The 22068-nt window shown below is 48.5% G+C and overlaps 1 pseudogene; it reads right to left on the bottom strand.

The window, feature by feature from the left end:
- Window positions 1-19816: 19816 nt before the first annotated feature.
- Window positions 19817-21457, bottom strand: LOC136533254 (uncharacterized; annotated as a pseudogene).
- Window positions 21458-22068: the final 611 nt, after the last annotated feature.

Below are 22068 nucleotides of genomic sequence, written 5' to 3'. Positions count from 1 at the left end.
CTGCCTTTACACAGCTGAAACAATTCCTTACATCACCTCCGGTCCTCACTGCTCCCAGAGAAGACGAAACCCTCCTGCTTTACATTGCGGCAACTAATCGAGTGGTCTCCACTGCCATGGTGGTCGAGCGCGATGAGCCCGACCACGTCTACAAGGTACAATCGACCAATTTATTTCATCAGTGAGGTGCTCAGTGAATCCAAGACTAGGTACCCACAGATTCAGAAACTGATCTACGCCATACTAATTACATCCCGAAAGTTGAAACACTACTTCGATGGATATCGTGTGGTGGTCATGACCGAGTACCCTCTGGGAGACATCATTCGCAACAAGGATGCAAATGGGCGCATCGTCAAATGGGCAATGGAGCTATGCCCTTTCTCCTTGGAATTTGCAAGCCGTACTACAATCAAGTCTCAGGCACTTGTCGATTTCATCGTCGAGTGGACAGACTTAAGCACACCTGCCTCTCAGGGGCCCACCGAGTATTGGAAGATGTACTTCGATGGCTCTCTCAACATCGACGGCGTAGGAGCAGGAGTCCTTTTCGTATCACCATCCAAGGAGCAGCTCGATATGTCCTCAGGATTTATTTCCCGGCGTCTAATAACGCCGCCGAGTACGAAGCATGCCTACACGGTCTGCGCATTGCGGTCGAGCTCGGTGTCAAGCGTCTCTATGTCTACGGAGACTCGGCTCTGGTCATCAACCAACTCAACAAGGACTAGGATACGACCAGCGAAAAGATGGACGCATACTGCAAAGCGATCAGAAAGCTGGAAGGCAAGTTCTATGGCATCGAGTACACACATGTGGTCCGAGGACAAAAATCAAGCAGCAGATGCGCTGTCAAAGTTAGGATCATCCCGAGCCAAAGTCCCACATGGCGTATTTGTTCAAGACCTGCTCACGCCCTCCATCAAAGAAGAAGATCCCACGGTCGACAAGCCTCCAGACCAGCCATTGGTGGCTACGGTTCCGGCGTCAAACACCACCAAACCACCTCCGACCACTAAGAAGCCCGACTGGAGAGTACCTTTCATCAAGTACCTGACAGATGGTAGCGGTTACACCGATCGGACAGAAAACTGAACGCCTGATGCGTCGCAGTAAGCAGTATCTGCTCGTCGATGGCAAATTGTGGCGCAAGAACGCGAAGGAGGAAATCTTGATGAAGTGTATAACCCTAGGAGGATGGTGAACATCTCCTAGACAAAATCCACTCTGGCTCCTGCGGCAACCACGCGGCCTCGAGAACGCTGGTCGGCAAGGCTTTCCGAGCAGGGTTCTATTGGCCGTCAGCCATAGCCGATGCAGAGAAGCTAGTCCGCCATTGTGAAGGTTGTCAGTTTTTCGCCAAGAGAATCCACGTACCAGCACACGAGATTAGACTATACCAGCCTCTTGGCCCTTCGCATGCTGGGGACTGGATATGATCGGGCCTTTCAAACCGGCCCCTAGGAAAATTTACATGCGTCTTTGTGCTGATCGACAAATTCTCCAAGTGGATAGAGTACATGCCCCTGGTCAAGGCATCTTCAGAAAAGGCTGTCGCGTTCCTCGACCAGGTCATCCACCGCTTCGGCATACCCAACAGCATCATCACTGATCTGGGTACTCAGTTCACCGGGAACTGCTTTTTGGGACTTCTGCGATGAAAGGAGCATAGTAGTAAAATACGTCTCGGTGGCACACCCTAGAGCTAATGGACAGGTCGAGCGGGCAAATGGTATGATCCTGGATGCACTTAAGAAGAGGATGTACAGAGAGAATGACAAAGCTCCTAGAAGATGGCTCAAAGAGTTACCAGCCATGGTCTGGGGTCTCAGAACCCAGCCCAGTCGCAATACCGGCGTATCACCATACTTTATGGTTTATGGCGCTGAGGCAGTGCTCCCAGCAGATATAGCCTTCAGATCAGCATGGGTAGAGAACTTCGACGAAGACAAGGCCAATGAAGTGCGGGAGCTAGAAGTGAATAGTGCAGAAGAGAAGCGGCTCGATTCTTGCGTACGTACAGCCAAATACCTTGCTGTTTTGCGCAGGTACTACAACAAGAACGTCAAGGAGCGGTTCTTCGTGGTCGGGGACCTGGTCCTGAAGTGGAAGACGAATCAGGCTGGTGTCCACAAACTCGCAACCCCATGGGAAGGACCCTTCATGATCAAGGAGGTTACACGCCCTACATCTTACAGGTTAGCTCGCCTAGACGGCACAGACGTACCCAATTCCTGGCACATCGACAAGCTTAGGCATTTCTATGCTTAGCTACTAAGATATGTACCCCTCTTGTACTATTGATTTATTTCAATAAAGCTATTATGATTTCTCCGACCACTCTAATGTGTCACTTCGAAGTCTATTGTTATTCTAACTCTACCAGTTAAAACCGACCACCATTCCTTCTCGGGTTCTCGGAGCAGGCCCTGTCTCCGGTTCCTCCCAACGCGTGCATGGGATCCGCTCTCTACGCTACGGGTGATCGGCAGGTGCTCTCTGGTTTGACTTGTGTGTTTCTACGTGTGCACAAGCTACGCACCTCACACTCCGACCGCAAGACAAACCAGGGCCATACAAACCTTTCAGGATGACGTGTCGACTAAACTGGTACAACTAAACAGAACGCCAACACGTTCTAACTTAGTTACATCAACACGATATCCGAGCTTAAACATGTTTTCTACAAAACAAACAAGCTTATGTTGATATACAGTTACGTTATTACAAGCTTGCCTGAAAAGGTCCAAGTTTACAATAACCCAACTACATCTTCTTCTACAGCTATAGCCTACACTATTGGCTGGTCGGGGCACGCGGCACCTGCTGCTCGCTGGGCCTGACATCGTGCTCGGGTCTCGGGGACTCTGGCATTGATCGAGCTGAAGAAGATGGCCCCGCCGATGCCTGGCTGGTCGAGACCGCAGGCTTCGCCGGTTGGCTTGAAATGATGGCGCTCCCAGCTGACTTGTTGACGGCGTTCCTTGTACGGGTGGTGTCGCACCTCCACACAGGTTAATATCGCCAATTATTTTCGCCGACAAGTCCAGCTGGGTCATCCGTAGCTCCTCGGCCTTGTCTGGATCTACCTCCTTCGGGTATCCAGCCTCCTAGGCGCTTGAGATCGATCAGGGGGTAGTGAGCACGTACCATGCTTAGCACATGTGCGCCTGCGTACTCTCCTGCCTCCTTCACGAACTCCTGGAACCATCCCCATGCCTTTGGCATCTCTCGATCAATCCCAGCTGCGGCGTCCTTGGCACATCTTCTGCTAGCGCCGGATCGATGAGGTTAAGGACTGGCAAAATGCCCTTTGCCACCTCCTGGCACCGGCTTTTCCAGGTGTCACGGTCCTTGGTGATCTCTTGGCATTGCGCCTTCCAGCCATCACGGTCTTTCATCATGGCCTCCAGATGCTTCTTTGCATTGATTTTTATAACTGCAAACCGCACACGCTATTAAGACGTTAGACCACGCCAAACTATGGTAGGCAACAAAAATGAGCAAAGGCGGTTGGACAACTTACCTTTCAGCTCCTCTGTCATCTTGGTCGTGTGGTCCAGAGCTGCGACTGGTCTTGCGCCAGTTTTCTATTGTCCTCATTTAGGCGATCACACTCCACGACCGCACGACTGTTCTCCTCTCGGAGATGGATCACTTCAGCTTCTAAGCCTGCACTACAGCTGTTACTACCAACAACGCAACAGCACTTGTCAGTAGTCGGTATGATAAAATGGCTACTTACTTGTTCTTTCCCGCTCTTTCTTACTGAGCTGGATGACCAGGTTCTGGTTCTAGGAATCTTGCACCGTCTTTTCATGATCGGCGGCTTCAAGTCGCTGGCGCAAGCGGTCCACCTCCGCCGTTCAGCTCCTTGTTGTTTGCAACGATCCCCTCGATCTGGTCGAAGCATTTCTTGTGGTACCTTGCGGTCTTCATTAAGTCCTGTGTGCAGATAGCTAAGTAAGACAACTACGACTAGACAGCAAGACCAACGGGTGAAGCGAAGCTTACCTACACTTCCGTAACAAGCCGCTTCGCCGCCCGTTCAACTTTCTTGGTTTCTTCGACCTCCGGACTTCCTCATGGATAACCCATTGGTCGTTCCACCAACGCGACACATAAACATGTTGTCGCTTGTCTTGCGGATGGCCCAGGACCTCCTCCACCTCGTCCTCTTCAGGCTCTTCTTCGGGTCCTGGTGCTGGCCCGGTGTCAGCAGCATCTGTGATCACTGCAGCCTTCCCATGAGCTGCAGCGTCGGTAAATGTGGTCTGTGCTCTCACCTTTGGCCGCTGCTCCTCGGTCTGCTCTATTACCCTCGACGCTGAGGTGTTGCCCTTAGCAGGTTTAGCGCTCGGAGCACTCATGCCCGGCTCGGCTGGTCCCTCGACCACCTGCTCGAGGACTGTTGTCTAACTGCTCGCTTGCTGAGGCCCCGACGGATCTTCTACTATGGCTTCCTTGGTGGCCGACTGCTAGGTAGTCTGCTATGTACTTATTGGCGGCGCCACACCACTTTTGGCTAGCTGGTCCAGACTTTCTGTGGATGCCAAGCTAGTACATCCGAGATAAGTTCAGAAAGCAATCATATTAAATGCAAATTGCTAACTTATATCAAGGTTACAAATACTTACATGTTGGAAGCACGGAATGATGTGGAGAAGGCGTGTCTCTTCGGCCGTACTTGCTCCACGTGCTGTATGGGTGACTCCTGGTCTCTCTCTACATCTAGCACTATCGCTGGGCCTTGGTGCTAGGCCTTGGTGCTCGACCCCTCCGCCACTTGTCCTTCGCATTGCAGTGGTTGGTGGCATGCTCGGTTGAGTTGTCACTCCCATCGCCGATCATGTTCCTTGCCCAGGTACTCCCGAGGTCGACCCGGCTGCATCCTTCACCGCTGTCGGCGATGTGGGTCCCATAGGCACGGAGGACCCACCTTGCTCCATCGACTCTAGTTGTTTCCTCCTTTTTCGAGGGACAAGTTGAAAGATGTCTGCATCTTCTCCCTCCTCTGCGTCATCATCCGGCCAAGCAGAAATCACCTGCCGATGCTTGCTGGCTGGGTTCTCCTCTGGGTCCTCCTCGGGCTCATTGATATTTAGCGCTCCACTGGTGAGCAGGGTGGTTACTGATCTCTTCTTCGACTGTTTGGGGGTAGTCGGTCGCTTACCAGCAGCTATGTCTGCTGCCTCCTCTCCAGCTCCGAGCACCGCCCAGTCAACGTCCTCGTCCTCGACCTCAATGCTGGTCTGGGTGGTGGGATCAGCTCCTTGTGGCCACTCTACTCCAGGGGGTAGCGACACAAACACTGTCGCTCTATCTTGACCATTAACCTGGTAACAAAAGGGAGTGAACACAGTAAGTTTCCACTTATCCTACCACAATATAAGACTACAGGTACGCGGCAAGACGAGTTACCTTTGGGGGAGGTCGGGCAAGCTTGAAAGCATGCTCGATGTCGCTCAATCTGGCATAATTTGGATCGGCTAAGTTAAATAGCTCGCCAATTCTAGCTTTGACTTCGATTTTGTCAAGCGCCCTCTGCCTCGTCCTCGTCGGGTCTACGCTCCCTTGATACTCATAGCCAAGATGTACCCTCCTCTGGCAGGGCTGGACCCGTCGGCTGATGAAACTCCCGACTACGCTCGGACCATCCAGTTTTTTCCATGGGATTATTCCAAATATTTCTAGGATCTGTCCCAGATGCTCGGGCTTCTCCGACCATCTTGTCTTCTTCTCTGGAATGTAGCCCATGTCGCACAGCGTAATCGTGTTCGGCTCTTCGTGGATGTAGAACCATTTTTTGTACCAGTCATCGAGCGATGTGTTCCATGGACATTGCAGGTACTGGGCTTTCATGCTGTCACAGAGGTTGAGGTATACACCTTCGGCTATCTTCGAACCACCACTTCCTTTCTTCCGCAGACAGAAAAGATGGTGGAAAAATTGAAATGGGGCTGGAAGCCGCCGTACGCTTCGCATAGATGAATAAAAGTGGAGACAAGGAGGATCGAGTTGGGATGTAGATTGTAAATCCCAATCTCGTAGTAAAGACAGAGCCCCTGAAGAAACGGATGTATCGGAACCCCAAATCCCCATTTAAAGAAATCCTCGAACACCACGATCTCACCTGGTTATGGATCGGGGTACCCCTCGCCCTCCGGCGCACGCCATCCTGCGAGCTCCTTGTTGTGGAGTACTCCCATGGGTGATGAGGTCTTCAATGGTCTGCTCGTTGCTTTTCGACTTCCACCATTCCTTCGCCATGACCCCTATTTTCTTCTGCGCATCACTTTTCACCATTTCCTTTCGATTTCCGCCTCTCACTCCGGCCTTGCTGGTGAACGGGGAGTGCTATGATCTTCAACAGTAGCGGGGGATTAGCAGAAGCGGTGGTGGATTGATTGGTGGTGATTTCGGATGTGTTAGGGTTGGTTGGCGAGAGGAAGACAAAAGCTGTGGTTGCAAATGGCAATGGGGTTCAGTAAATAGTAACTAACCTATCATATACCGTATTTAACCCAAGAGTTATGCTGTTTTGTCTGCCCGGGACTCTTGGGAGATGTGCGCATGCGCCGTAGATGGTTGTTTTCACGGCCTCGAGATCTACGCCAATATATGCACCTCTTCGTTGCCACTGTGGGAAGGCCCACGCTGACGCACCTACTGACAGGTGCCACGCAACGGTTTGCTTGACAAGACAAAAAGGCAGTATGATGTGCTATACCCGTCTACCTTTTTGACCAGACGGCTTCTCCGACCATCTTGTCTTCTTCTCTGGAATGTATCCCGTGTCGCATAGCGTAATCGTGTTCGGCTCTTCATGGATGTAGAACCATTTTTTGTACCAGTCATCGAGCAACGTGTTCCATGGACATTGCAGGTACTGGGCTTTCATGCTGTCATAGAGGTTGAGGTATACACCTTCGGCTATCTTCGAACCGCCACTTCCTTTCTTCCGCAGACAGAAAAGATGGTGGAAAAATTGAAATGGGGCTGGAAGCCACCGTACGCTTCGCATAGATGAATAAAAGTGGAGACAAGGAGGATCGAGTTGGGATGCAGATTGCAAATCCCAATCTCGTAGTAAAGACAGAGCCCCTAAAGAAACAGATGTATTGGAACCCCAAATCCCCGTTTAAGGAAATCCTCGAACACCACGATCTCACCTGGTTGTGGATCGGGGTACCCCTCGCCCTCCAGCGCACGCCATCCTACGAGCTCCTTGTTGTGGAGTACTCCCATGGGTGACGAGGTCTTCAATGGTCTGCTTGTTGCTTTTCGACTTCCACCATTCCTTCGCTATGACCCCTGTTTTCTTCTGCGCATCACTTTTCACCATTTCCTTTCGATTTCCGCCTCTCACTCCGGCCTTGCTAGTGAACGGGGAGTGCTCTGATCTTCAATAGCAGCGGGGGATTAGTAGAAGCGGCGGCAGATTGATTGGTGGTGATTTTGGATGTGTTAGGATTGGTTGGCGAGAGGAAGACGAAAGCTGCGGTTGCAAATGGCAATGGGGTTCAGTAAATAGTAACTAACGTATCATATACCATATTTAACCCAAGAGTTATGCCATTTCGTCTACCCGGGACTCTTGGGAGACGTGCGCACACGCCGTAGATGGTTGTTTTCATGGCCTCGAGATCTACGCCAATATATGCACCTCTTCGTTGCCACTGTGGGAAGGCCCACGCTGACGCACCTACTGACAGGTGCCATGCAACGGTTTGCTTGACAAGACAAAAAGGCAGTATGACGTGCTATACCCGTCTACCTTTTTGACCAGACGGCTTCTCTGACCATCTTGTCTTCTTCTCTGGAATGTTGCCCGTGTCGCATAGCATAATCGTGTTCGGCTCTTCGTGGATGTAGAACCATTTTTTGTACCAGTCATCGAGCGACATGTTCCATGGACATTGCAGGTACTGGGCTTTCATGCTGTCATAGAGGTTGAGGTATACACCTTCGGCTATCTTTGAACCACCGCTTCCTTTCTTCCGCAGACATAAAAGATGGTGGAAAATTTGAAATGGGGCTGGAAGCCGCCGTACGCTTCGCATAGATGAATAAAAGTGGAGACAAGGAGGATCGAGTTGGGTTGCAGATTGCAAATCCCAATCTCATAGTAAAGACAGAGCCCCTGAAGAAACAGATGTATCGGAACCCCAAATCCCCGTTTAAAGAAATCCTCGAACACCACGATCTCACCTGGTTGTGGATCGGGGTACCCCTCGCCCTCCAGCGCACGCCATCCTGCGAGCTCCTTGTTGTGGAGTACTCCCATGGGTGACGAGGTCTTCAATGGTCTGCTTGTTGCTTTTCGACTTCCACCATTCCTTCGCTATGACCCCTGTTTTCTTCTGCGCATCACTTTTCACCATTTCCTTTCGATTTTCGCCTCTCACTCTGGCCTTGCTGGTGAACGGGGAGTGCTCTGATCTTCAATAGCAGCGGGGGATTAGCAGAAGTGGCGGCGGATTGATTGGTGGTGATTTTGGATGTGTTAGGGTTGGTTGGCGAGAGGAAGACAAAAGTTGTGGTTGCGAATGGCAATGGGGTTCAGTAAATAGTAACTAACCTATCATATACCATATTTAACCTAAAAGTTATGCCGTTTCGTCTGCCCGGGACTCTTGGGAGACGTGCACACGCGCCGTAGACGGTTGTTTTTATGGCCTCGAGATCTACACCAATATATGCACCTCTTCGTTGCCACTGTGGGAAGGCCCACGCTGACGCACCTACTGACAGGTGCCACGCAACGGTTTGCTTGACAAGACAAAAAGGCAGTATGACGTGCTATACCCATCTACCTTTTTGACCAGACGGCTTCTCCGACCATCTTGTCTTCTTCTCTGGAATGTAGCCCGTGTCGCATAGCATAATCGTGTTCGGCTCTTCGTGGATGTAGAACCATTTTTTGTACTAGTCATGGAGTGACGTGTTCCATGGACATTGTAGGTACTGGGCTTTCATGCTGTCACAGAGGTTGAGGTATACACCTTCGGCTATCTTCGAACCACCGCTTCCTTTCTTCCGCAGACAGAAAAGATGGTGGAAAAATTGAAATGGGGCTGGAAGCCGCCGTACGCTTCGCATAGATGAATAAAAGTGGAGACAAGGAGGATCGAGTTGGGATGCAGATTGCAAATCCCAATCTCATAGTAAAGACAGAACGCCTAAAGAAACGGATGTATCAGAACCCCAAATCCCCGTTTAAAGAAATCCTCGAACACCACGATCTCACCTGGTTGTGGATCGGAGTACCCCTCGCCCTCCGGCGCACGCCATCCTGCGAGCTCCTTGTTGTGGAGTACTCCCATGGGTGACGAGGTCTTCAATGGTTTGCTCATTGCTTTTCGACTTCCACCATTCCTTCGCTATGACCCCTGTTTTTTTTTCTGCGCATCACTTTTCACCATTTCCTTTCGATTTCCGCCTCTCACTCCGGCCTTGCTGGTGAACGGGGAGTGCTCTGATCTTCAACAGCAGCGGGGGATTAGCAGAAGTGGCGGCGGATTGATTGGTGGCGATTTTGGATGTGTTAGGGTTGGTTGGCGAGAGGAAGACGAAAGCTATGGTTGCGAATGGCAATGGGGTTCAGTAAATAGTAACTAACCTATCATATACCATATTTAACCCAAGAGTTATGCCGTTTCGTCTGCCCGGGACTCTTGGGAGACGTGCGCACGCACCGTAGACGGTTGTTTTCATGGCCTCGAGATCTACGCCAATATATGCACCTCTTCGTTGCCACTGTGGGAAGGCCCACGCTGATGCACCTACTGACAGGTGCCACGCAATGGTTTGCTTAACAAGACAAAAAGGCAGTATGACGTGCTATACCCGTCTACCTTTTTGACCAGATGGCTTCTCCGACCATCTTGTCTTCTTCTCTGGAATGTAGCCCGTGTCGCATAGCATAATCGTGTTCGGCTCTTTGTGGATGTAGAACCATTTTTTGTACCAGTCATCGAGCGACGTGTTCCATGGACATTGTAGGTACTGGGCTTTCATGCTGTCACAAAGGTTGAGGTATACACCTTCGGCTATCTTCGAACCACCGCTTCCTTTCTTCCATAGACAGAAAAGATGGTGGAAAATTTGAAATGGGGCTGGAAGCCGCCGTACGCTTCGCATAGATGAATAAAAGTGGAGACAAGGAGGATCGAGTTGGGATGCAGATTACAAATCCCAATCTCGTAGTAAAGACAGAGCCCCTGAAGAAACGGATGTATCGGAACCCCAAATCCCCGTTTAAAGAAATCCTCGAACACCACGATCTCACCTGGTTGTGGATTGGGGTACCCCTCGCCCTCCAGCGCACGCCATCCTGCGAGCTCCTTGTTGTGGAGTACTCCCATGGGTGATGAGGTCTTCAATGGTCTGCTTGTTGCTTTTCGACTTCCACCATTCCTTCGCTATGACCCCTGTTTTCTTCTGCGCATCACTTTTCACCATTTCCTTTTGATTTCCGCCTCTCACTCCGGCCTTGCTGGTGAACGGGGAGTGCTCTGATCTTCAACAGCAGCGGGGGATTAGCAGAAGTGGCGGCGGATTGATTGGTGGCGATTTTGGATGTGTTAGGGTTGGTTGGCGAGAGGAACATGAAAGCTGTGGTTGCGAATGGCAATGGGGTTCAGTAAATAGTAACTAACCTATCATATACCATATTTAACCTAAAAGTTATGCCGTTTCGTCTGCCTGGGACTCTTGGGAGACGTGCACACGCGCCGTAGACGGTTGTTTTTATGGCCTCGAGATCTACACCAATATATGCACCTCTTCGTTGCCACTGTGGGAAGGCCCACGCTGACGCACCTACTGACAGGTGCCATGCAACGGTTTGCTTGACAAGACAAAAAGGCAGTATGACGTGCTATATCCGTCTACCTTTTTGACCAGACGTGTCAGACCGGACTTGTCAGAACAAATAAATAAATACATAAAATAATTGTAAAAGTGGCATATGGTTTTTTTCCACAATTTTTGTGCTTGGGGACTATCCCGACCACCCTCGTGCTCGGGGACTGTCGTGGCTATCCTCGTGCTCGGGGACTGTCCCGACCACCGTGTTCGGGGACTGTTCCAACCATTCTCGTGTTCGGGACTGTCTCGACCGCCATCGTGCTAGGGGACTGTCCCGATTACCTTTGTGTTCGGGGACTGTCCTGACTACGGTTATTCTCGGAGATTCATTGTTTTCCTCGTGTTGCGCTCGGGGATTGCCCCGACCACTCTCCGACCATTGCTCGGGGACCGCTCTCCTCGGCTACATGTGATTTGTACTCACATACAGTTGAGAGGCATTTATTTTTTCTCACTTAGACCTTGCTACAAGGCTGATACCTCGCCTTCCAGCAAGCTCGGGGACTACATCGGTACGATGCACCTGTCGGTGCAGCTTGTATCGCTTATACGACGATTGAATTCTCAACTTAACTAGGAATTCTTTTTAGACCCTGGCACTACGTGCCTACGTCACCTACTACCAGGCTCGGGGACTAAGTGGGCACACTTCACCTTGCGGTGAATGTGCTTATTTTATCGACCCCTACACTCTGACTGTTGGCAATACCTACTGTACAAGGGTCACTTACATTTCTTTTCAGAAATACAAGTGGGCACACTTGATCAGGAAAGAAATCTTTTTTTTTCTTTAGAGCACTATGCATTCTTCGGACAACCGAAATCTTCGGCTATAATCGTGGTCTACTGCTCTCTGTGCTGACCAGAATGCTGGCACATCTGCTTGATCAATGTTTCAACCAGTTGGAGATGACATGAAGACAGACCGCATTAGTCGAAGAAGATCAAACGGCGTGTCGCAACATAATACATGGTGCTCGGGGACTAGCTGTGGGGGTATTAACCCCTATACCCTTACGGCTAGGATTGGGCCGGCCCGGATCAGGGGGTCCGGTCCACTAGAAAACGATGCGCGTCCTAGCCGATCTGTTCGGAGTCCCGCGCAAGGAATCAAGATAGACTTGGAGATCAATCAAGATCCTGGTCGGTTAGAATATGAATCCTTATCCGGCCACCTATGGCAATTGTAACTGGTTAGGATTAGTTTTCAGATTTGTAACCCTGCCCCCCAGACTATATAAGGCGGGAAGGGGACCCCTCTCAAAAATCATCTCATTTACACACAGCAATACAATCAGACGTAGGACGTAGGTATTACGCCTTCACGGTGGCCGAACCTGAATAAAACATCGTGTCTGTCTTGCGTCACCATCTCGTTTGTAGCTTGCGTACCTGTCTGCCGATAATCTACTACCTTGGATATATCCCTAGGTAGACTGTCGACCATATTTCGTCGACATTGCATGAATCGGTCATGGGTGCCTAGCTCTCCCTCGCTAAGGAAAACACATCCACACTTTCTACAAGTGCTCGGACATCTGGAGTGCTTCGTAGAGTTGTGGCTACCTAATTTATATTTTTCTATTTCATTGACATTAGTACCAGCCGATTTCATAAAACAAAACCAACAAATGATTTTGTCATCATCCGTCACTTTGCTCATAGCTAGCTTGTAGGCCCCGTGCAGTTCATCATACATGGCTAAGGGCTCTACTGTGCAAGAAATAATTATAGGGATAGACTGACTCAACTAGTGCAACATTTGCGTAGGATATTACTCAACTTATAAGTTATGGCTTTCGAAGACGGGGGTGGGTATGGTGATCATGAAAATTGTTCTGTCCTTCTCATGTTCTTAGAAAAATGATAATCACACTTTTGAAGCCTGCGGCAAAGTTGTTGTGACTAAACTAAACCCAAAAAAAGACACTAAACACATATGTCATTTTGACCACCTGCTCCAATCTCAAGGCTATTTGTGTCTTGAATTGTGGAAAATTTTAGTTTCTCCAAAGAGAAAAAATTCACCAACGGCCATCAAAGTTGTCCGGAGTTGTCATCTAGGTCTCCAAAGTTTCAAAACGCACTTCGGCTCCCTGAGGTTGTGACGGGTCTCATCCAAGACCCAACGGGCATTTAGTTGACCCACTTTCCTACTTGTCATGGATCTAACAGATGGGACCCACATGTCAGCAGCAAGGCTCCACCTTAGGAAAAACACATATTTTTCATACGACCTCGGACGGAGATGACTTTTATACAAAATTTGCAGCTATAGATGAGATCTACAACTTTCTAGCTTTGAGTTTTTTCATTAGAGATCGTTTAGATGATAAAAAATTATTATAAAGTTTCAGCAGAGTACTTATCGTGTACTAGGACTTATCGTATTAAAAAAAATCATGATAGGGAAACTATAAGTAGTGCTCCTTAGCTGTCCAATTCATTGCTTATTGTCCAAAGCGACATGCTCTCATCTGCACAGGAGAGTGCAAATAGTGTCCACTTGAAATCTAGGTTCAGTGGAATTAAAAGGGCATTTGCACAAACTTGAGAACTGAGCATTTTATCTGTTATCATTTTAGCAGCAACTTCACCTATTGGTGATGAACGCAGTATTACAAATAAAATGGAATGAAACTGCCACATGCACGGTTCATCGAACACCACAGCTTCACTACAGGCTGCAGTAAGCCATTAAGGGCGCGTTAAGTTCCAAAAATTTTTGGTTTTTGCTCATTACATCGAATTTTTGGACGCATGCATAGAGCATTAAATATAGACGAAAGTGCTACAGTAGCCAAACCCAAAAAATTTCACGAACTAAACACGCCCTAAGCAGATAAGGGGAGCAAGAATATGGAACCAGTAACAGGAACCTCCTCGTTGCTTTTGCACACTCGCAGGGATCGACGAGGACGCTGGAGAGCTACACCTGTGACACGCTGCGCTTGGCTCGCCGGAACCGCCTCGTCGGTGGTCCACGCCCACGCCGTCCTGTGTCGTGCTCGGTTCACCGCGCCGCCTCGTCGGCTTAGGCGCGCCCGAGCTTGTCGTCCGCGGTGGTGGCCACGCCCGCTGCCCCTGGGACCATGCACACTTGTGCTACGATGCGCTAGGCTCGCCCTCGCGGGCCACGCCACCTCGCTGGTGGCTGCTGCGCTGCCACTCGCTTAACGGGATGAGCCCGAGAAGTTTCACAAGTTTTCAGATTTGGGCAGAGGCCCGAATTGATTCAAACCAAACGGACTATATCACGGGTCGGTTAGATCGGACGGCTAGCGTGTTAACGGGTGACGTGGCCTTTTCAGATGCCCGCTCTTTGTGCAGGATTCCTATTATAAAGATAATGAGATATTACACCGCAGAGTGTAGCCTTACGAGATGATCACTTCAGCAAGGAGAGCTTTCGGGCCTTGTATTTTCTTACTGTAGCCTGCTGGATCATCTGAAGCATAGAAATGCTATCATCTTTGGCGGAGGTACAATATCTTTAGCTCCATGGAAGATTTTGTTCAAGGAGTTTTCCCTACTGATTCATTAGGTAAAGCCCTTTAAGCCTAGGGCCTTATAATTTGAAATATTTTTCCATCTATATAAAAAATAGGTCGGAGCTCCTCTGCTGACTTCAATAAAAAAACCACGGAGGGTGTCGTCGGGATTCTATCCCAAACAAGGGTGAGAAGTTTAGGAGAGGAAGTGAGCAAGAAAGCAAATGGACAAAAGTCGTCTCTTCTCCTGGGCCCTTTGTATGGAAAGAAGCGGAATACTCGTTTCGGCTTTTTTAGATTCATATTTTTGCAATTCATACTTTTTTCGTTGATGAGGCCGAAAATTACGTTGGCCAGGTGGCTAGCTTAAGAAGGCATATCTGTAACAAACTTACATGTGATCCTTGGCTTTTAGGATGTATGCAAACTTGCAAAAACTATTGAAATCTTGCAAAATCGACCGAATAAAGATGGACATGCCTAATTTATGGCCAGCAACACGGCCGCCTCGCGCTTATTCCTCCTCGCCGGCGACGCATATGGCTGCCGACACCGGATCCGCCTGAGGCCGCGTCGTCATGGCCACCGACGCCGGATGTGCCCAAAGCTCCACTGATCCGCTAACCGCCCCGCTACGGGGCCACGGAGCTCCGACAAGACCTTATCGCCTGCGGCGACCTCCTTCTTCCCCTCCCCCTCCCGCCGCCGCCATGGCCATGGGCGCCCCCCGCCCCTACCTGGCCCGACCGCCTCCACCACCGCCAGGACCCTAAAGCCGTCCTCCCACCGTCTGGCCGGACTGCCTCCCCCGAACCCCTTCTCTTCTAAGCCCGCCGGAGTTAGGAAGAAGAGAGGGGCCCGTTGAACCCCTAACTCGGGAGTGCTGAACGCGGGAGGAGGATGAGGAGGAGAAGGACACACCTTGTCGGCGCTGAACCCGCTGCCGCCAATCGGAACCTAACGCCGGAGTTGAGGAAGATGCATGAGATGGAAGACAACCTGACACGCGCAGGCACGGAGAGGGAGATAGGGGAGGTGGCCGTGTGGTGCGCTGAGGGCCGCGCAATACGAAGTCTTTGCCAATAAAGACACAGATCTAATTAATGACTAGTCCAAGGATGCAATAAAACTTACCATCACATATACAATGACTATAGAGCCCCGTACGTGCAGGAGCACGAGTTTATGGATACTGGCTGTACAAATCTATATCTATACTATTATTATACTATAAAAGGAGCCAATAAATTAGAAAATACTTGTTACCCGAAAACTTTCTACCCACCTTAGATCTCCTCCGTTGGATGTGTTTTGATTTTGCATCCAACGTTTGATATATAGACCTGACAGTCGGACCCAAAGACAGGAAGGACGATACTTATGTGACGAAACACGCTTTCCTGTTGCCGATCTCCCCTCCGATCCGTATTTTCTTATGCGCGCCGAAGCATACCCGCCGCTGTACCCGCGGACCGCTCGGAGGCGCAGCGTAGAGGCGCGACGAACGACGAACATACCCGCCCACGTACCCACCCTCCCTTCCTTTCCTCCGTTGCGATTGCGAACCGTCGCGTCGCTCCGCTGGTTGCACTGCCCGCGGCTTGTCTGGGCGAAGGCAGAGACCGGAGGGCGGAGGCAGAAAGCGCGAGGCAGCGAGACCGGCCCATAACCGCCGCGTCGCTCAGCCTCTGTATTCGCAGCGGAGGCCGGCAGGCCGGACGGTCCAAGTGGAGGCGAGGTCCAAGCGGAGACAGCCGGACGGCGGGAGGCGAGGTCCGAGTGGAGGCAGCCGGACGGCGCAAGCGAGGTCCAAGCAACGATTCGCTGGTGGAGGCGAGGTCGAAGCAATGATTCGCTGGTGGAGGCCGGACGGCGGAGGCGAGGTCCAAGCGGAGGCCGATCGAGGGCCGACGCTGGCCTACCGGCTTCGTCCATCCGACCGGCGAGGCGACGGCGACCCGTCCGTGGCTCTGAGGCGCCGCGGCGAGGGCCGAGGGTCGAGGGTCGAGGCTGCGCCCCTTCCATCTCAATCTGCTTAAATGTTTTAGGGACTAAAGTTTAGGCCGTGTCACATCGAATGATCGGATGCTAATTAGGACAATTAAATATGAGCTAATTAAAAAACTAATTACACAGGAGTAGACTAATTTACGAGATAAATCTATTAAGCCAAATTAAGCCATCATTAGCACATATTTACTGTAGCACAACATTATCAAATCATGGACTAAATAGGCTTAAAAAATGCGTCTCGCAAATTAGTAACAATCTGTGTAATTAGTTATTTTTTTAATCTATATTTAATACTCCATGCATGTGTCAAAACATTGGATGGGACAGGAACTAAAATCTAAACTAAGGAACCAAACACCCCCTAAATATGAGTTAATTATAAAACTAATTACACAGATGGAGACTAATTTACGAGACAAATTTATTAAGCCTAATTAATCCGCCATTAGTATATATTTACTGTAGCATAACATTGTCGAATCATGGACTAATTAGGCTTAAAAAATTCGTCTCGCAAATTAGCCACAATCTGTGCAATTAGTTATTTTTTTCGTCTATATTTAATACTTCATGCATATGTCCAAACATCCGATGGGACAGGAACTAAAATTAAATTGTGGACATACAATCCTGTATTAACTTACTGCTATTGCAGAGTATCCATGCATTAGAGAAAATATGCCACAGCGATATACAACAAGCAGCACATGTCTCTGATACCTAGAATTAATGCATGCGCATTCAGTACAGCATATTAGTTTTCAACTACCAGTTTTGTCTTCAACCAAACATTTCAACCTGTTATGCTTATCATCATTGGTGATTCAGTTCTCCAAATGTGATGGCGGCTGTAGTTTTCACTGAAAAAATGCATAGAGTTTCATATATGTAATTTGCACCGGAAACAATAATTAATTATTGATAGTTTCGGCAGCGATGGCGATGCCCCGCCCTGGCCCCGATGTTGTCGCTCGCAGGATGGAGGTACCTCGGAACTCTATTAAAATTGTTTCGGTGTTTTTTGTTAGTTTGTCTGCTACTCTTTTCTTTCTTCTCATTTTCCCCTAACCCTTAGTTGCTTGCTCAGTTCGTATGGTTGCTGTAGTATGCTAAATCTTACATTAGTCTTTAAAAATCAAACTTGTTTACTAGCTTCTTTATGTTACTTTTACTCGGTGTCTAAGGGTGAAATTATTTCTTTTTTCAGTGCTTGTACCAACAGATGCAATGGAAGCTCAGATCTTTAAATGTAAGTGTTTGCAATTTTTTGAATCCTAAAGATTGTGATATGTTTAACGCTACACGATGACTTTGAAAAAAATCATGCTATTCTAGATTTTAAAATGTTGGCAACCTATGAATTCCCTTTTTTGTATTCTATATTGAGTGTTGACCCACTAAAACAGAATGTGGCTCAACTGATGGTGACTCGAAAAATGAAATGAAACTGACATGTCTCAATTTGATTTACTTTGTGCGGTATTGTAATAAGCATAAAGCATTATTTCCTCCTTTTATTAAAGTATGTTTCTCCTGACCGTGTGTAGTTTTGGGTGGGTGGGTCACTTACAACTTACAAGAACAGATATCAGCGTTCCCTCTTGAAGAATTTACCATTGGGGTAGCTATGTTTTATATGGTTGTTTGGGCTTACATATGAGTTTCTTGATATAGCTCCACTATTGATCATCAATTTAGTTTTGCACAAATTATGATTGTTAGATTAGATTGACGACATGTTCAAGAGTTTGTCGAATTGTGCCTAGAAATATTTGAATGCATAGAACAAAATAAAATTCAGTCATCAAGATGAGTTTCATTTGACAACTGTTTTTTAAAGTGTGTTAATCCGTTGCTCTGGAATCAATGTAATATTCTAAACTCAAAATTGTGCTGCAGTTCCTGCGTTCAAGCAATCTTACATTCTTTTCCTTGAAAATCACAAGGACTGTGGGCATCAATGCACTATCTGACCTGTCCAAAGGAACTTGAAAATCTTACCAATATCTTATCACTATAAGATCCTCCAGTCATTTTGTTATCCTGGGTAGTGTTAAAAGTCAATATTCTCTAACTAATATTAATGTTCAGTTACTGTCTTGCATATGTTGCCCCAGTTATACTTGCTTTTCAATTGCATGAATGTCACGAGGCTCTATGCCAAAGGCTTGAAGTTTTGAATATACTAGCCATATATTGAGTATAATCTTATAATATGGTTTTCTAAAAATAATATAATATTGTGGAAGTGAAATCTGGAGAAAAAGAATGTGCATTGTCCCAATCAAGCATGTACCAGCATTTCGAATTTTCCATTGTCAAGAAGTACTTAACATCACTTCTATTTAATTTGAACATTTCTTTCGATCTAACTTAGTTTATTTAATTAATTCTTTCAGGACATTGGTCTCAATAATTTAAACAGCACACAACTTGACGAGCTGGGAAAATTGACAAAACTTCGACAGAGGTGAGTTGTCTATTTGGTCACTTTACATGTGTTCTACATAACCATCATCTATGCTTTCTTCACTCTTTAAGCTGATAGCTATATGCATGACATAACTGAAAAATGTTATCCATGTTTGAGTTGCAGATACACGAGTTATTGCCTTCTATATGAGACTTGTACAGGATGCTTGGGATCTTCTTTTCGTTTTTGTTAGTTTTGCAGGCTGTATAGAGTATAGACTTTAGGTAGTGACTCCGAAAAGTGTGGTGATCCGGTGCTTAGCCATGATGGGCTATTCCCCTTATTATTGCAGCTTAATGAGTATGCTAAGCTCTCAATGCCCACCAATATCACACAGACTCTCTCCAAGTTGTGCCGTGTTTTTCTATCAATTTTTTTATGCATGCATTGCCTCTTTTTCTGTCATAACATGGATATCTATGTATTAAATTAGTGAAAAAATGAAGAGATAGTTTGCCCAGCTATATATTTATGTTGCAAATCTGGAAGATGCAATATAGACTTGATAATATTCATTAATATTTTATAAACTCAAGGCAACTATAAGTTTCCAGTACACTATTTTCTTAGGCTGCATAAATAAACACTAAGATTAACTTTAGCTTTCATGGGATGTAGTGCTCTATTGTATTAATATAAGTTGTTGCCACAACATTGACTGCATGATATTTATTGCATGGCCGAGGAGCACAAATAATGTGCAAATATTAATGATTGATGTTGTGGTGACTTTTTTTAACAAAACTGCCACAATAAGTTACAACAAAAAGATATTTCCTCTGTAAACAACACCTGTATCCTGTGCTTTAGAACTGGTGCCAGATCTATGGTGGTAAAATGTACTGTTATTTCTGCTCCATTTTTTTGCTCTCGAATTACTAAGATTTACGTGTCAATTACATAGGATGACATTTCACCCTTACAAACACTTTTAAACCGACACGTGCGTGTCGCACGTGCATTTCCACTAGTTATATAGATAGTAGAAGGGATGTGCTATCCTTTGTAGCAAAGACTGCATAATCCAGGTGGGAAGGGGCCAATTCAACCATGGGCAAGGAGGTTGGACTCGACGAAAGCTGCCAATCACCCACATTGTAGATACCAATGTCCCTTGGGCACTGTGGCGAGTACAGCGCATAATGCTCCTCATTGTCCGTGTAGTAGACGTGGTTGGGCAGTATCCCTGGACAGTCCATTGCAGCGAGCGCGAAGGAGTAGTTGCACCCCACGAACAAGGCGTGATCGCCCAGGTTCTAGATCTCAACCAGCATCTGCGCGGCGAGATCCACCTGATAAACCGTGATCGATTCTGTCTGCCACGCAGATTCTTGTGCCACCGCAGCTGTAGGCGTCACATGCTCCGTGGCCCCCATCCTCCTCCACACCTGAAGCCAGCCGCCGGCGCCAACGCGTAGCCATGGCGCGTGGACGAGGTAGTTGGTCGCTATCCTCTCGCCCTGGACCTGAGAACGGAGCACGACCTCCCTCTCGAGCATCGGCCGGCCGAGGAGGTCGAACGCGTGGATCGCGCCGTCATGGCGCATCGCGTAGAGCGTCCTACCATCGCCGTCGAAGGCACAGTCGCAGTACTAGGAGTTCTCCGTCAGAGGTCGTATCTGTTATAATTTACTGCTATACCTTGTGTGAACGAAGCTGGCGTCGAAAAGGCCCTCTGTTGTGATACTGTAGCCGCTGCAGGTGCAGGCGCGGCACGGCTCACCTGCAGCACTGTAACCATATGCAGAGGCCGGCGTAGAGTTAGCTCTGTATGTTATCTAGTTATTGTTACAGCATGTGCGCTGTACTAGGACTAGATGGATAGAGTTGTATAAATGAACTACCACGGTAATGCAGTAAAGAGAGTTCAGATTTGTCATCTTCCACATAGGGCTTCAGTCAACGTTGGTGTCTTGTACTGTGTGTGTATGCACTGTTCTCCCTTCTTCTTCTAGCTCTAGCCATAGTGCGTGGGGACAGACAACGCTTGTTCGTGGTCGGTATGGCTAGTGGGTGCTCAGCAACACTAGCAGGTGCTCAGCAAGACTAGTGAGTGGTCGACTCACCTATGCCGGTGATCCTGTGGGCTAACAAGTGATATCAGAGTCTTACAAGCGCCGTCGCCAAACTAACCACTGGCGATAACAGACGGTTCAGAGATGGACGACAGCAGTAGCACTGCTGTGGCTGCCCAGCCACGACCAGAGGTCATTGTTCGCACGGTGCGGGAGGTCAGCGGCACCAGTTGGCCGACGCTGACTTGCACCAACTATAGAGAGTGGTCGGTGACCATGAAGGTCAAGCTCAGAGCCCGACAGCTCTAGAATGTTGTTGACAAGGACACCGATAATAAGGAAGATGACATGTCAGCGTTGGAAGCTATCCTCACTGCTGTATCGGCGGAGTACAGGGAGCCGTTGGGGCAAAAAGCTCGGCTAAGGAGGCGTGGGAGGCTATTACGGTGATGCGCGTCGGTTCCGACTGCGCAAAGAAGGCGACGGCCTAGCTTCTAAAGCAAGAGTACGCCAACCTCAAGTTTAAGGATGGTGAAATGGTGGAGGACTTCTCCCTCCATCAGCAGACGCTCATCAACAAGCTGAAGAGTCATGGCGTCACCATTGATGAAGAGAAGGTGGTCTCCAAGTACCTCCACTCCATATCGGCAAAGTATATCTAGATCACTCTCTCCATGGAGACAATACTGGACTTGTCCACCCTCACCATTGAGGATGTGACAGGCCGTCTATGGGCGGTGGACGAGCGCCTGAAGCAAGCGACAGCAACGAAGGATGGTGACAAACTGCTGCTGACGGAAGAGGAGTGGGTTACTCGGAGGAACTCCAGAAAGGCAGCCTTCTCCAGCCACGATAGCGATGGCAAGCGTCGTAGCAAGGCTTCTTCGAAGAAGAAGAAGCAGGTCGACCCCAATGCCTGTCGACGCTATGGGGAGATAGGCCATTGGGCATGGGAGTGCCCAAATCGCAAGCAGGAGAAGAAGGCTGAGGCTTATCTGGCGCAAGCTGATAATGAGGATGAGGCCACTATCCTGATAGCGACGTTCTGTGCACTACACGACGTTGAGGCCGAGGAGAGGGAAGATGTGATGATGGTGGAAGGACCTAGGAAGGCCCTGAAGACTGTCAACCTCGACGAACCACGCACCCAAATTCACCTAGGACGTGTGGGCGCCAACCAAGAGCAGCGATGGTATCTAGACTC

The sequence above is a fragment of the Miscanthus floridulus genome, unplaced genomic scaffold, assembly GCF_019320115.1.
Source record: "Miscanthus floridulus cultivar M001 unplaced genomic scaffold, ASM1932011v1 fs_829_1_2, whole genome shotgun sequence".
NCBI classification, from domain to species: Eukaryota; Viridiplantae; Streptophyta; class Magnoliopsida; order Poales; family Poaceae; genus Miscanthus; species Miscanthus floridulus.
Note: the sequence above shows the minus strand (reverse complement) of the source record. Positions and strands in the feature narration are given on the sequence as shown.